Genomic DNA, 14,015 nt, shown 5'->3' with positions numbered 1-14,015 from the left:
TCATCCTCTCCATGTGCCCAAACCACTTCAAAACACCCTCTTCTGCTCTCTCAACCACGCTCTTTTTATTTCCACACATCTTTCTTACCCTTACGTTACTCACTCGATCAAACCACCTCACACCACACATTGTCCTCAAACATCTCATTTCCAGCACATCCATCCTCCTGCGCACAACTCTATCCATAGCCCACGCCTCGCAACCATACAACATTGTTGGCACCACTATTCCTTCAAACATACCCATTTTTGCTTTCCGAGATAATGTTCTCGACTTCCACACATTCTTCAAGGCCCCCAGAATTCCTATGAGTCCACGGGGAAAATGAAAGACGATAATTTCCCAAGTGCACTTTCGTGTAATAATCACATAATCAGAGGCATTCTGGACTTCGCCTGTTCCAGGTTATTCCGCGAGTATAAAGTCACCTTTGGCGAGGCTGTAACATTAGAAGCAGAGTCTCATCAAAGACCTTCTCACTCCAAAGGAGACTGCATTTACCTGCTACTGGACGTAGTGCAACCTTAGACTGCAGCAGCCTTTTAGAGGGGTCCTGGATAGCACTAGGATTCTTTAATAGAAATTTGTCCTGGAGTAAGTTAGATAAATGAAATATGTTTAAGTAGCGAATTAATTTCTCGAAAACTCATCTACGGGCATTTTAAGACAAAAGATGAATGAAAGCAGGAGGAGAGGAAAAGATAAGATGAAATATATAGAGACACTCCATGACTACCTGATTGGGTTTCCACCGCAGCAGCTCTGGCCCGCCCCGCACCGCTCCGCCCCTGGGTACGACCCAGAACACCAACAGTAGCCCAGAATGACGACAGATACTAGAGGCTTCTGCAGTAGTTCACTGGGTGTAGTCGAAAGTCATGGCTGGGAGTGAATGAATAGAGTTAGTGAGGTGCCAGTTGCACTCAGCTGAGGCGCCGTTGATGATCACACAACCTCATGCGTTGTTCCTCTCCCTGTCTCTAATGACAGAATATTTTCCTTTGTGTTATATTAGCTGAGACAGGCACGGACGGGGCAACTGAGTACCCTAATCAAGGCCACCTTTATTCACACGTCAGTATCGTTAGAAAAAAGAGAAATGAATCCATATCAAACTAATCGTAAACCATTAGATTGTAATCAGTACTTAAGAACCAACGTTTATTTTACAATCATAAAAGAGCAAAAGTATAAACGAATACTGAACAAGAAATTGGTAGGCAGAAAGTGAATGATAGATATGTTAGGTCAGCTATGATGGAGTCCTTAATGGTCAACTTGTAGGCATTACATGTCTCGTGTATTAAGACAGGTGGCCTCAGGAGTGTGCAGGTGTTTATTTTCGAAGAGAATGAAGGCCGTCAAGACCTCGTTGAGTGAAGGTCTTGTATTCTGGATACATCCGTGAGACAACCTACGTCTAAGGTCCATTGGAAACGTTCTAAACAAGGGATTACCTTCCTTCTGTAGTAACTGGATACAGGAACCACACGCCACCGCCAGTCGAGCCTTTGGAAAGTGAAGAAATATTGACGATAAAAGGAAGACAGCAAAAGTACGGCATTTTATCTTAACCTGCAAATGATACCAGAATGAGCGTGGAAATCTCTGTAGATGACACTGAGAGTCTTCAAACACCCAGTAGGCTACTGAAAATGATAACATTCTATGTTACGTAGGTAAGCCTCAGCTTTGTTTGAGGGAAGTGAAGAGCATAGGTTGTTTGAAGATCCAACACACACGAACTTCATATCACATCAGGAAAATTTTGAAGATATCGGAGTAAACATGTCGGATGGCCTTACCTTCTGCCACCACAACAGGGTAACCTTCAAGACGAGAGAAGAAACACAGATAATAACACTTTTCAAAGACCTTATGCTCTCAAAGGCGACCAGAATTGTTGCTACAAATATTGTGAATGTCAATAACCAAACCAATGAGAACGAATGTCTTCAGTGACGTCCAAGTCTCTGAGTACAGACGGGAGACGGATAATGATTTACTCACGAAAATTCCTGGACCGTGTCGTGCACAGTCTACTTACATAGACCATTTCCTGTAGTCATGACAGGCATGAAAGACTGCAATTTTCATCACAAAAAAAAAAGGATGCCATAAACACAGTAAAAGATATTCGGTGCCCGACATTGCTCAGCCCACTAACTGGACGAATGAGAAATATTATGAACCACCCAAATGAGGACCTTAAAATTTCCAAACATCCTTGACGGATGTGTACAGTATAACTGTTCAGCTGAGTGTGGGAGACACGTAGGCTCATAGGATACGGCCTCAAAAAGAGCAGCTGGTTGTGAGGTTCATAATGCAGCTTGGTCCCAGGCCGAGCCGTGAAGGCACTCGCCCCAAGCCCTCAGGAAGGTATAAACATTCACTGTGATAAACAGGTTTAAGAGATAAAGACACATCGGATTGGTTTCATCCAGTTTGTGTAAAATGTTTCATTCTTCCACTAGAGAGGCATAAAAACGTAACGTAAAAGGATGAAAGAAGCCATCAAAACAAGGTAAAAGGATGAAAGAAGCCATCAAAACATAAGGTAGTACTTCACCCATGGGGCCTCGTCTTTTGACCCTTACTGTCATACAACTCTTTAAACCTCTGTACGTTGCCAGTATTAACAGCATTATTACTCAGTTTATCCCGTTCATTCACTACTATTATAATGTAAAAGACTTTGTGCCGTCTTTTCTAACAAGGTTCCTACTTAATTCCATGTCATGTCCTCAGGTTGTTCTGTCCTTGCTGATCTGGAACTCTTCACTGTTGATATCGACAGCTTGATTTAAACATTTGAAGGTTGTGATCAAGTTGTTGTTTCTCTTTCTTCTTGCGTGGTGGACAACTTAAGGCCTAATCTTAATTCTGGTAGCATTTTTGTTACCCGCCTCTGGACTTTATCTGGGTATATGTGCTTCTGCAAGAGCTTCATTATCCAACATTGTTTCAATACTACAAAAAAGAATCACGTTTATTGGTATAGTTATTTATACATGACGCAGGGACTGAATACAGCATACAATAGAGTCGCAGCGTTATTATATAATAGAATACGATACGTAAGTCAGGCTGGATACAGAAAACGGAGTTGAAGGTACGAGTTGAAGGGATAACTTAACTAATCATTATTTCTCTTGAGATTTCTAGTAATGGAAATAAAAATTGGTTATGATTTTATTTGAATGTTATTGTGTGCTTCATTTTCAAACCATACTCACACACACACACACACACACACACACACACACACACACACACACACACATTTATATATATATATATATATATATATATTTTTTTTTTCAAACTATTCGCCATTTCCCGCATCAGCAAGGTACCGTTAAGAACACAGGACTGGGCCTCTGAGGGAACATCCTCACCTGGCCCCCTTCTCTGTTCCTTCTTTTGGAAAATTAGAAATTAGAAAATATATATATTGGATTACGTGTTAATTGACAGGCGCGCGAAAGAGAGACTTTTGGATGTTAATGTGTTGAGAGGTGCAACTGGAGGGATGTCTGATCATTATCTTGTGGAGGCTAAGGTGAAGATTTGTATGGGTTTTCAGAAAAGAAGAGTGAATGTTGGGGTGAAGAGGGTGGTGAGAGTAAGTGAGCTTGGGAAGGAGACTTGTGTGAGGAAGTACCAGGAGAGACTGAGTACAGAATGGAAAAAGGTGAGAACAATGGAAGTAAGGGGAGTGGGGGAGGAATGGGATGTATTTAGGGAATCAGTGATGGATTGCGCAAAAGATGCTTGTGGCATGAGAAGAGTGGGAGGTGGGTTGATTAGAAAGGGTAGTGAGTGGTGGGATGAAGAAGTAAGATTATTAGTGAAAGAGAAGAGAGAGGCATTTGGACGATTTTTGCAGGGAAAAGATGCAATTGAGTGGGAGATGTATAAAAGAAAGAGACAGGAGGTCAAGAGAAAGGTGCAAGAGGTGAAAAAGAGGGTAAATGAGAGTTGGGGTGAGAGAGTATCATTAAATTTTAGGGAGAATAAAAAGATGTTCTGGAAGGAGGTAAATAAAGTGCGTAAGACAAGGGAGCAAATGGGAACTTCAGTGAAGGGCGCAAATGGGGAGGAGATAACAAGTAGTGTTGATGTGAGAAAGAGATGGAGTGAATATTTTGAAGGTTTGTTGAATGTGTTTGATGATAGAGTGGCAGATATAGGGTGTTTTGGTCGAGGTAGTGTGCAAAGTGAGAGGGTTAGGGAAAATGATTTGGTAAACAGAGAAGAGGTAGTAAAAGCTTTGCGGAAGATGAAAGCCGAAAAGGCAGCATGTTTGGATGGTATTGCAGTGGAATATATTAAAAAAGGGGGTGACTGTATTATTGACTGGTTGGTAAGGTTATTTAATGTATGTGTGACTCATGGTGAGGTGCCTGAGGATTGGCGGAATACGTGCATAGTGCCATTGTACAAAGACAAAGGGGATAAGAGTGAGTGCTCAAATTTCAGAGGTATAAGTTTGTTGAGTATTCCTGGTAAATTATATGGGAGGGTATTGATTGAGAGGGTGAGGGCATGTACAGAGCATCAGATTGAGGAAGAGCAGTGTGGTTTCAGAAGTGGTAGAGGATGTGTGTATCAGGTGTTTGCTTTGAAGAATGTATGTGGGAAATACTTAGAAAAGCAAATGGATTTGTATGTAGCATTTATGGATCTGGAGAAGGCATATGATAGAGTTGATAGAGATGCTCTGTGGAAGGTATTAAGAATATATGGTGTGGGAGGCAAGTTGTTAGAAGCAGTGAAAAGTTTTTATCGAGGATGTAAGGCATGTGTACGTGTAGGAAGAGAGGAAAGTGATTGGTTCTCAGTGAATGTAGGTTTGCGGCAGGGGTGTGTGATGTCTCCATGGTTGTTTAATTTGTTTATGGATGGGGTTGTTAGGGAGGTGAATCCAAGATTTTTGGAAAGAGGGGCAAGTATGAAGTCTGTTGGGGATGAGAGAGCTTGGGAAGTGAGTCAGTTGTTGTTCGCTGATGATACAGCGCTGGTGGCTGATTCATGTGAGAAACTGCAGAAGCTGGTGACTGAGTTTGGTAAAGTGTGTGAAAGAAGAAAGTTAAGAGTAAATGTGAATAAGAGCAAGGTTATTAGGTACGGTAAGGCTGAGGGTCAAGTCAATTGGGAGGTAAGTTTGAATGGAGAAAAACTGGAGTAAGTAAAGTGTTTTAGATATCTGGGAGTGGATCTGGCAACGGATGGAACCATGGAAGCGGAAGTGGATCATAGGATGGGGGAGGGGGAGAAAATCCTGGGAGCCTTGAAGAATGTGTGGAAGTCGAGAACATTATCTCGGAAAGCAAAAATGGGTATGTTTGAAGGAATAGTGGTTCAAACAATTTTGTATGGTTGCGAGGCGTGGGCTATGGATAGAGTTGTGCGCAGGAGGATGGATGTGCTGGAAATGAGATGTTTGAGGACAATGTGTGGTGTGAGGTGGTTTGATCGAGTAAGTAACGTAAGGGTAAGAGAGATGTGTGGAAATAAAAAGAGCGTGGTTGAGAGAGCAGAAGAGGGTGTTTTGAAATGGTTTGGGCACATGGAGAGAATGAGTGAGGAAAGATTGACCAAGAGGATATATGTGTCGGAGGTGGAGGGAACGAGGAGAAGTGGGAGACCAAATTGGAGGTGGAAAGATGGAGTGAAAAAGATTTTGTGTGATCGGGGCCTGAACATGCAGGAGGGTGAAAGGAGGGTAAGGAATAGAGTGAATTGGATCGATGTGGTATACCGGGGTTGACGTGCTGTCAGTGGATTGAATCAGGGCATGTGAAGCGTCTGGGGTAAACCATGGAAAGCTGTGTAGGTATGTATATTTGCGTGTGTGGACGTGTATGTATATACATGTGTATGGGGGTGGGTTGGGCCATTTCTTTCGTCTGTTTCCTTGCGCTACCTCGCAAACGCGGGAGACAGCGACAAAGCAAAAAAAAATATATATAAATATATATATATATATATATATATATATATATATATATATATATATATATAAATATATATATATAAATATATATATATATATTTATATATATATATAAAATATATAAATATATATATATATATATATATATATATATATATATATATATATATATATATATATAGAATACTTCCCACGTATTCCCTGCGTGTCGTAGAAGGCGACTAAAAGGGGAGGGAGCGGGGGGCTGGAAATCCTCCCCTCTCGTTTTTTTTTAATTTTCCAAAAGAAGGAACAGAGAATTGGGCCAGGTGAGGGTATTCCCTCAAAGGCCCAGTCCTCTGTTCTTAACGCTACCTCGCTAATGCGGGAAATGGCAAATAGTTTGAAAGAAAAAGAAATATATATATATATATATATATATATATATATATATATATATATATATATATATATATATATTATTTATTTATTTATTATACTTTGTCGCTGTCTCCCGCGTTTGCGAGGTAGCGCAAGGAAACAGACGAAAGAAATGGCCCAACCCCCCCCCCCATACACATGTATATACATACGTCCACACACGCAAATATACATACCTACACAGCTTTCCATGGTTTACCCCAGACGCTTCACATGCCCTGCTTCAATCCACTGACAGCACGTCAACCCCGGTATACCACATCGCTCCAATTCACTCTATTCCTTGCCCTCCTTTCACCCTCCTGCATGCTCAGGCCCCGATCACACAAAATCTTTTTCACTCCATCTTTCCACCTCCAATTTGGTCTCCCTCTTCTCCTTGTTCCCTCCACCTCCGACACATATATCCTCTTGGTCAATCTTTCCTCACTCATCCTCTCCATGTGCCCAAACCACTTCAAAACACCCTCTTCTGCTCTCTCAACCACGCTCTTTTTATTTCCACACATCTCTCTTACCCTTACGTTACTCACTCGATCAAACCACCTCACACCACACATTGTCCTCAAACATCTCATTTCCAGCACATCCATCCTCCTGCGCACAAATCTATCCATAGCCCACGCCTCGCAACCATACAACATTGTTGGAACCACTATTCCTTCAAACATACCCATTTTTGCTTTCCGAGATAATGTTCTCGACTTCCACACATTCTTCAAGGCCCCCAGGATTTTCGCCCCCTCCCCCACCCTATGATCCACTTCCGCTTCCATGGTTCCATCCGCTGCCAGATCCACTCCCAGATATCTAAAACACTTCACTTCCTCCAGTTTTTCTCCATTCAAACTCACCTCCCAATTGACTTGACCCTCAACCCTACTGTACCTAATAACCTTGCTCTTATTCACATTTACTCTTAACTTTCTTCTTCCACACACTTTTCCAAACTCAGTCACCAGCTTCTGCAGTTTCTCACATGAATCAGCCACCAGCGCTGTATCATCAGCGAACAACAACTGACTCACTTCCCAAGCTCTCTCATCCCCAACAGACTTCATACTTGCCCCTCTTTCCAAAACTCTTGCATTTACCTCCCTAACAACCCCATCCATAAACAAATTAAACAACCATGGAGACATCACACACCCCTGCCGCAAACCTACATTCACTGAGAACCAATCACTTTCCTCTCTTCCTACACGTACACATGCCTTACATCCTCGATAAAAACTTTTCACTGCTTCTAACAACTTTCCTCCCACACCATATATTCTTAATACCTTCCACAGAGCATCTCTATCAACTCTATCATATGCCTTCTCCAGATCCATAAATGCTACATACAAATCCATTTGCTTTTCTAAGTATTTCTCACATACATTCTTCAAAGCAAACACCTGATCCACACATCCTCTACCACTTCTGAAACCACACTGCTCTTCCCCAATCTGATGCTCTGTACATGCCTTCACCCTCTCAATCAATACCCTCCCATATAGCATAAAGCATCCTCCTCGAAGGCTCAGAGTGGGGTGCCTAAATGTGTGTGGATGTAACCAAGATGTGAAGACGCTTACTGGAAAAACAATCACTCTTGAAGTAGAACCTTCAGACACAATTGAAAATGTGAAGGAAAATAGTGAAATTGGAGAAAAATGTAGCTTAGACATTGAAGCTTATTGATACAGTGGTTAAATTGATGAGAACTGCCATTGACGTTTGTGTAAATAAATTATACATTTCCTTTTTTTCCATAGCCAGAGGTTGAACCATTATGTGACATTCTTTTTTTCATTCATTTCAAGCTAGAAGTTTCAGTTTTCGAAATTGTTTCTTACATTTCTCATATATATATATATGTATGTGTGTGTGTGTGTATATGTGCGTATGTATGTGTATGTGTGTATGTATATATATATGTATATTATCCCTGGGGATAGGGGTGAAAGAATACTTCCCACGTATTCCTCGCGTGTCGTAGAAAGCGACTAGAGGGGACCTGAGCGGGGGGCCAGAAATCCTCCCCTCCTTGTATTAACTTTCTAAAATGGGAAACAGAAATTATATGGGAGGGTATTGATATATATATATATATATATATATATATATATCCCTGGGGATAGGGGAGAAAGAATACTTCCCACGTATTCCCTGCGTGTCGTAGAAGGCGACTAAAAGGGGAGGGAGCGGGTGGCTGGAAATCCTCCCCTCTCGTTTTTTTTTTAATTTTCCAAAAGAAGGAACAGAGAAGGGGGCCAGGTGAGGATATTCCCTCTAAGGCCCAGTCCTCTGTTCTTAACGCTACCTCGCTGATGCGGGAAATGGCGAATAGTATAAAAAAGAAAAAAAAAAAAAATGAATGTATATATATATATATATATATATATATATATATATATATATATATATATATATATATATATATATACTTTTTTATTATTGTACTTTGTCGCTGTCTCCCGCGTTGGCGAGGTAGCGCAAGGAAACAGACGAAAGAATGACCCAACCCACCCACATACACATGTATATACATAAACGCCTACACACGCACGGATACATACCTATACATTTCAACATATGTATACATATACATACACAGACATATACATATATACACATGTACATATTCATACATGCTGCCTTCATCCATTCTCGTCGCCACTCCGTCACATATGAAATGGCACACCCCTCCCACCGCACGCATGCGAGGTAGCGCTAGGAAAAGACAACAAAGGCCACATTTGCTCACACTCGGTCTCTAGCTGCCATGTGTAATGCACCGAAACCACAGGTCCCTTCCCACATCTAGGCCCCACAAAACATTCCATGGTTTACCCTAGACACTTCACATGCACTTGTTCAACCCATTGACGGCACGTCGACCCTAGTATGCCACATCGTTCCAATTCACTCTATTCCTTGCATGCCTTCCACCCTCCTGCATGTTCAGGCCTCAATCGCTCAAAATCTCTTTCACTCCATCCTTCCACCTCCAATTTGGTCTCCCACTTCTCGTTCCCTACACTTCTTACACATATATCCTCTTGGTCAATCTTTCCTCACTCATTCTCTCCATGTGACCAAACCATTTCAATACACCCTGTTCTGTTCTTTCAACCACTGTCTTTTCATTACCACACATCTCTCTTACCCTTTCATTATTTAATCGATCAAACCACCTCACACCACATATTGTCCTCAAACATCTCATTTCCAACACATCCGCCCTCCTCCACACATTCCTGTCTATAGCCCACGCCTCGCAACCATATAACATTATTGGAACTACTATTCCTTCAAACATACCCATTTTTGCTTTCCGGGGTAACGTTCTCGTCTTCCACACATTCTTCAACGCTCCCAGAGCCTTCGCCCCCTCCCCCACCCTATGATCCACTTCCGCTTCCATGGTTCCATCCGCTGTTAAATCCATTCCCAGTATCTAAAACACTTCACTTCCTCCATTTTTTCTCCATATATATATATATATATATATATATATATATATATATATATATATATATATATATATATATATATTATTATTATTATTATTATTATTATTATTATTATACTTTGTCGCTGTCTCCCGCGTTTGCGAGGTATCGCAAGGAAACAGACGAAAGAAATGGCCCAACCCACCCCCATACACATGTATATACATACGTCCACACACGCAAATATACATACCTACACAGCTTTCCATGGTTTACCCCAGACGCTTCACATGCCTTGATTCAATCCACTGACAGCACGTCAACCCCGGTATACCACATCGCTCCAATTCACTCTATTCCTTGCCCTCCTTTCACCCTCCTGCATGTTCAGGCCCCGATCACACAAATCTTTTTCACTCCATCTTTCCACCTCCAATTTGGTCTCCCTCTTCTCCTCGTTCCCTCCACCTCCGACATATATATCCTCTTGGTCAATCTTTCCTCACTCATTCTCTCCATGTGCCCAAACCATTTCAAAACACCCTCTTCTGCTCTCTCAACCACGCTCTTTTTATTTCCACACATCTCTCTTACCCTTACGTTACTTACTCGATCAAACCACCTCACACCACACATTGTCCTCAAACATCTCATTTCCAGCACATCCATCCTCCTGCGCACAACTCTATCCATAGCCCACGCCTCGCAACCATACAACATTGTTGGAACCACTATTCCTTCAAACATACCCATTTTTGCTTTCCGAGATGATGTTCTCGACTTCCACACATTCTTCAAGGCTCCCAGAATTTTCGCCCCCTCCCCCACCCTATGATCCACTTCCGCTTCCATGGTTCCATCCGCTGCCAGATCCACTCCCAGATATCTAAAACACTTCACTTCCTCCAGTTTTTCTCCATTCAAACTCACCTCCCAATTGACTTGACCCTCAGCCTTACTGTACCTAATAACCTTGCTCTTATTCACATTTACTCTTAACTTTCTTCTTTCACACACTTTACCAAACTCAGTCACCAGCTTCTGCAGTACCAAACTCAGTCACCAGCTTCTGCAGTTTCTCACATGAATCAGCCACCAGTGCTGTATCATCAGCGAACAACAACTGACTCACTTCCCAAGCTCTCTCATCCCCAACAGACTTCATACTTGCCCCTCTTTCCAAAACTCTTGCATTCACCTCCCTAACAACCCCATCCATAAACAAATTAAACAACCATGGAGACATCACACACCCCTGCCGCAAACCTACATTCACTGAGAACCAATCACTTTCCTCTCTTCCTACACGTACACATGCCTTACATCCTCGATAAAAACTTTTCACTGCTTCTAACAACTTGCCTCCCACACCTTATATTCTTAATACCTTCCACAGAGCATCTCTATCAACTCTATCATATGCCTTCTCCAGATCCATAAATGCTACATACAAACCCATTTGCTTTTCTAAGTATTTCTCACATACATTCTTCAAAGCAAACACCTGATCCACACATCCTCTATCACTTCTGAAACCACACTGCTCTTCCCCAGTCTGATGCTCTGTACATGCCTTCACCCTCTCAATCAATACCCTCCCATATAATTTACCAGGAATACTCAACAAACTTATACCTCTGTAATTTGAGCACTCACTCTTATCCCCTTTGCCTTTGTACAATGGCAATAAACACGCATTCCGCCAATCCTCAGGCACCTCACCATGAGTCATACATACATTAAATAACCTTACCAACCAGTCAACAATACAGTCACCCCATTTTTTAATAAATTCCACTGCAATACCATCCAAAACTGCTGCCTTGCCGGCTTTCATCTTCCGCAAAGCTTTTACTACCTCTTCTCTGTTTACCAAATCATTTTCCCTAACCCTCTCACTTTGCACACCACCTCGACCAAAACACCCTATATCTGCCACTCTATCATCAAACACATTCAACAGACCTTCAAAATACTCACTCCATCTCCTTCTCACATCACCACTACTTGTTATCACCTCCCCATTTGCGCCCTTCACTGAAGTTCCCATTTGCTCCCTTGTCTTACGCACTTTATTTACCTCCTTCCAGAACATCTTTTTATTCTCCCTAAAATTTAATGATACTCTCTCACCCCAACTCTCATTTGCCCTTTTTTTCACCTCTTGTACCTTTCTCTTGACCTCCTGTCTCTTTCTTTTATACATCTCCCACTCAACTGCATTTTTTCCCTGCAAAAATCGTCCAAATGCCTCTCTCTTCTCTTTCACTAATACTCTTACTTCTTCATCCCACCACTCACTACCCTTTCTAATCAACCCACCTCCCACTCTTCTCATGCCACAAGCATGAGAGAGAGAGAGAGAGAGAGAGAGAGAGAGAGAGAGAGAGAGAGAGAGAGAGAGAGAGAGAGAGAATGGGCCGACACCGGCTCCAAGCTGTTCGTCAACTGATAACATGGTCTCGCTGGATGATGACAGGTGTCCGTCTGTCAGTAGGTGGTACCGAACGGTGAGAGTAGTTATACCTTTCTCTTACGTATATTATACGTTATATCGACTCTGAGGGCTTGCCTATAATTCCGAAGCTCTCTTAAGAACCCACCTGCGCCGCAACTCCTTTGGTTGGGTCAGGGTATATGAGGTCATAGCCTCTAGGTCGACGTATGCACCACATCCCACCTTTCTTCCTCATTACTGTGCTAAATTCTGTGTTAATCGGTCGGTATTTTCTGTGTTTCCCCCCTCTGATATTCTCCACTGTTTACCTGCACTGTCACATATATCACCTGCTCTTACGTTTCTTATCCTCATATTTCTCATCTTCCATCCTCTTTAATATCAAAATTGAGCACCGTCTACAGCAACTTCTTTGGCATCATCTTAGTCATAGCCAGCAGCAATAGTGGCATCGCTCTCATCATCACCGCCACTGTTGACGTGACCACTATAACCACAACCATCACCTGTATACCCACAACCACCAAGAACCTTCACCATCACCTCCGCCATCACCTTCACCACCAGCACCATGACGACAGTCATAGTTCCTGCCATACTCCCGGTTTTAAGATACCATATACATGCTAACGTGCTTTGAGTATGCCTTTGGTTTCGACATGTCCATGATGGTTTGTACAGCCAATGACAGTATCTGTTTACTTTTGTTAGTGGCAGATCCAGCAAGCTGATATCAGTTTACTGGTGAATATTTTCTTCGACCTCATGTTTCGTAAGAAGACTAGTAAGTGTTAAGCATTGAAGCGGTATGTGGAAATCTTATACAACCAAACAAACATCTAAGTTTCTTCTCTTATCATATGATTTTGTTCTGATGTAAACAAACATGGCGGCCTACCGTTGTCGAAACGAGAATACGGTTGGTTAACATCAGTGAATAATAATGAAGATTAAAGGGACACAAGTTACATTAACCTGACTGTAAAGGTCCATGAACTTTTTTTTCTGTCTTGTGGGAGGAGCTATGAAGTTAGATTGAAAAAAAACAAGAAATCTAAAGTCTAGTTTTCCAAACATCAGAATAAAAGTACTGGAGGAGAGGGGTCGGTCTTGAGAAATTCGTCTTCCTTGCGTCCACATCCTGACCTTCACCACGGCCACAACCACAACACAGGCAGATATAACCTGCTCACCGCACCTCATTTGGAGTCTGGTTTCGGCATCCTGACGCAGGGAATTGAATGTGTTGCAACATCGAAGTTAGTGTTGAACATTATGTAAAATGTGGTATATATATAAAAAGGCCATATGGTAGGTTTTGCGAGGGATACCTTTCTTATTTGGTGAAACCTTATGCGCTAGAGGCTGTATGTAGACGTTATGAATATGACTCTACGAGCGAGTCGTCCAGAAAGGGAGGAGCAAGATTGGGCAGGTTAGCTATATGGGCTCTAGGCTTATCGACAGCTAGGATCATTAAGGAGGTTCACGTCGCTATTGTCAACGAAGAAATAGATTGAACACTTGTAAGTGTTCTAACACCATACACGCTGACTGCATGACTGGCTTAAGGTATTTAGGCTTCAGTTGTGTGAGATTGTACTCCACTTAGGCTTGAGTTGTGAGAGACTGTATCTCCCGATTTGTAAGGTGAGATGTATTGCCAAGTTTATGTTACTCATATTTTTGTTTCTTGATATTAACCTGTGTAGTGCATACAGTGACCATGTTAAC

At 42.0% G+C, this 14,015-nt stretch overlaps 1 protein-coding gene across 4 annotated transcripts in view; it reads left to right on the top strand.

The window, feature by feature from the left end:
- dgo (ankyrin repeat domain containing protein 6 diego) overlaps nucleotides 1-14,015 on the top strand; it is an 858,998-nt gene that overhangs the window by 819,062 nt on the left and 25,921 nt on the right. The gene's annotated exons all lie outside the window — the stretch shown is intronic.

This window comes from Panulirus ornatus, chromosome 1 (assembly GCF_036320965.1).
Source record: "Panulirus ornatus isolate Po-2019 chromosome 1, ASM3632096v1, whole genome shotgun sequence".
NCBI classification, from domain to species: Eukaryota; Metazoa; Arthropoda; class Malacostraca; order Decapoda; family Palinuridae; genus Panulirus; species Panulirus ornatus.
This window is presented reverse-complemented; position numbering and strand designations above follow the sequence as displayed.